Source organism: Sciurus carolinensis, chromosome 12, assembly GCF_902686445.1.
Source record: "Sciurus carolinensis chromosome 12, mSciCar1.2, whole genome shotgun sequence".
Classification (NCBI taxonomy): domain Eukaryota; kingdom Metazoa; phylum Chordata; class Mammalia; order Rodentia; family Sciuridae; genus Sciurus; species Sciurus carolinensis.
Genome location: NC_062224.1, coordinates 45,541,378 through 45,544,802, shown reverse-complemented (window position 1 = coordinate 45,544,802; position 3,425 = coordinate 45,541,378). Strand labels below are relative to the sequence as shown.

The window sequence follows — 3,425 nt, the reverse complement described above, 5'->3', positions numbered from 1 at the left end:
AAAAGGCAAACAGCTTTGCATTTGGTACAAGTGGGAGAGCTTTGGAGAGGGGGAACTGGCCACAGAAAATGAGCATTTACTTTATGTGGAAGCTGTTAGTGACCATTAGCAGTGAACCAGGTGTTAACTGTGTGCCTATTTTAAGTCTAATTTGATTTAGTATTTGGATTAGGTGTGTGCTATTTATAAGGAGGCTTCAGCGTTGGGGCAGGAGGGAGCCGAGTTAGCCTGCGAGGCAGGCTGTGGCCTGGTCTGCACACTTCAGTTCAGGCTCTGTAGCCGGCAGTTCAGGACCTTCCTCAGATAATTAGACAAGTGAGTGCTCAGAAGCCATCAGCCCACAGATAATAGCTCTGCAGGAGCTCATTGAATCAACTCCTTCTGTCTTTGCTGAGGCCTCTGTGTGGTTGGAATGCCCAGGACTAGGAATGTGTTAGAGACCCAGGGCTTTGTCCTGCCTGGCCTACCCCTTCAGGAAAGAAGAGAAGAAATGGTTCATCCCGGCTGTATGACCCCTTTCTCACACAGACGTTTGGTATCTTCCACTGGACACAAAGAAACTGCATCCACATGCCTCCCTGGATTGGAGAAGTGGCAGAGCTGAGCTTTGTGACAGGCCCCTGCATTCCTGGAAACCCACATTTTGGCTTTCAAGGCAGGCCCCTGTTGGCTGTGGGGACTTTTTCCAGAAACAACTGAAGGTATATCACCTGGTCTGAAAGGCAGCCACTGTGACCAGTGCTCAACAGCAAAGTCACACAGGCCTGGTTGGAAGAGGGGTGAAGCTTGCAGAATCCTACCAGCCAGGAGTGCCCAATAGGCAGCAGCAACAGGCAGGCCAGAAGCAACCTTAGCAGAGGACAATTTCTTCAAACAGAATAAAAAAAAAAAAAACTAGTCAGGGTAGAGCAGGTAAGTCAGACAGCTCTGCAGAGGCCAGGTTCCAAAGAGGCCTGTGTAGGAAGTGCTGAATGGAGACTTCTCTCCAATCCCTAGTTAGTGCAGCAGCAAACTTAGGGTTTAGTTGCGATTAGAGACCTCAGCACTAATCAGATGCACATAGGCCCCTCCAGAGAGAACCCACACACAGTATTTGGGCCGTAAATACAGTCAGTTCCACAAGCATCTGGAAAACGCTGAGCCGGGCCTGCTCCCTGGCAGACAGCATATCATTTCCTGAGCCTCCCTGGCATGGTGCCCGCCCTTCAGTTAGCTGTACCTCCCAGCCTGGGCACAGAGGCAGTGACACATTTTAAGTTGGACCTGTCCCTTTTCTGTTGTGAGATGTCACTGTTCACAGGGATCCAGTCTTGCATTCCGTTTGGTGGTACAGTGATGAGGGTTGCCAGACCTCCAGGCCCAGGTGACTGGGTATCTGAATTGAGTATGGGCCTTGGAAGATGCCGGTCGACTTCAGAGTTGTGCTGGAACTCGGGTGACAGGGAAGAGAAAAATTTTAGTAGAGAGCAATTCTGACTGAAGCTTTTCTCTTGCCTAGGAAGAAAGATAAGCCACTGGAGTTTATTTTCCCTTTGTCATCTTTAATTCATTACTTGGTAAAGATGAAAGTGGAGACACATTTTTATTGGTGCATTGTAATTATACATAATAATAGATTTCATTGTTACATATTCATACGTGCATATAACAAAATGGTCAATTTCATTACCTAGTACCTTCCCCACTTTCCTCCCCTCCACCTTCCCACTGGTCCCCTTCCTGTACTAGTCCCCCTTCTCTTTTCAAACATGTATTTTTGAAGGGTGTTTTATCTGTCACTGTAAGGAGGTGCATGGTTCCAAGTGTACACACCACACTGCATCACTGTGCACTCTGGTTTGCAATGTGGTACTTTGGTGGTCCCTGTTCTTGCTCTCTGAAGACAAGGGACATGTTTTTCTGCTTGGAAATGTCAGCCTGGTCTCTTTCCTCCTGTTCCCATTCCTCCAGAAAGGCAGACCTGGTTGGAGAGACTGGGTTCCCTAACTTTTGACAGGCAGAACTCCCTCTTTGCTAATCACCCTGTTTCCAATGGCTGCTTCTGAAGGAGAAAGCGGTCCTCTGTTATTGCAGGTGGGAACAAGGGGGGGTGAGGAGAGCTGGGGGACGCAGTCCTATCCAAACCTGCTCTGTTGCCTCCTTGGAAGCAGGAGGCAGGAGGCGGGAGGCAAAGGACAGCCACACTCCCGGCAGGCAAGCATTTACCTCTGGGGAAACGTCACTCCGATTTGCTCGCATCCTCTTTGCTCCTGTCATGTGTGGCAGTGCTTTCTATTGCTTGACGTGCTCACCTTACTCTCAGGGGAGATTTATGGAGACCAGTGGCTGCTGCTCCCCCTCAGTGGGAATGGCTGGCCCTGGAGCTCTCTGTGTTCTTTCCTATAAAACTGTCAGGACATTTACTGAACAATGATCCTGTATGTTTGCAGTCCCTGCCCCCTTACTCTCATCTCTCTTCCCCAAAGAAAGCCTCTCTGTTCCTTCTTTCTCTCATCTTTTGAATCCATACCTCAGGGGGGCCATAACTGAGACCCTGGCCCTGCGACAGATCAATGGGAATGGAAGAATTCAGAGTGAGAGAGTGGAGCCTGTGTCTGGTGTGTGTGTGTGGGTGGGGGGGGGGAGTCTGCACACATCCTGCAATCATGTTTTGTTATTTTGAACTAAACTCTGCTCTTGATCATTTATTTCTTTTTTAAAGTTAGAAGAGATCAATGCTAATGTTATTTTATGATAGTAATTTTTTCTTTCAAATCACTTTAATAATGTGGCAATAATTCAAAATATGAAAAACATGTTCCCTTTAAGGAGAGTGCCACCACGATGGCCTCATACGAGCATAATCAAAGGCAATGAGGAGACTGGATTCCAAAGGGCATGGTGGTAAGAAGGCTTCATGGCTCACAAACTGACAAGTTTTGTTATGATTTCTCCAAAATGGAGCATGCAACAGAAGAGACATGAAATTTAAGGGACCCTCAGAGAACAGGGCGAGGTTGCTGGGTCATGAGCACCTTGAAGCATTTCTTGATGGTGATTCAGTGTCGCAAGTATTTGTCATCTGGGGAGAACCGGGCAGAATGGGCTGAGCAGGTAGGTCTGTGGCCCCATAGGGTCAAATTTCTTCAGTGTGTAGACCTGATCTCCTTGCTCCTTGAGGTAATGCTGGAGAAACATGACCATGCTTAAACTGGAGGCTCCACGTCCGTCTGCATCTCGTGTTCGTCAATTTGCCTATGACAGTAATTTAATGGTAATAAACACAAAGTGAACTGTTAAGCAACGTCCTCAACCAAGAATCTCTAATGTACATAAAGCATACTGTGTTCCAGGGACTGTTTCCAGTGGTTTTCATACATGAACTCGTGTTATGTAAGCTCACAACAGTCCTGTGACGATATCACTGTTGCCAGTCACCCCACTCT

At 47.6% G+C, this 3,425-nt stretch overlaps 1 pseudogene; it reads right to left on the bottom strand.

Moving 5' to 3' along the window:
• Window positions 1–2,978: 2,978 nt before the first annotated feature.
• LOC124961492 (H/ACA ribonucleoprotein complex subunit 3-like) lies at window positions 2,979–3,177 on the bottom strand (annotated as a pseudogene).
• Between the last annotated feature and the right edge of the window lie 248 nt (window positions 3,178–3,425).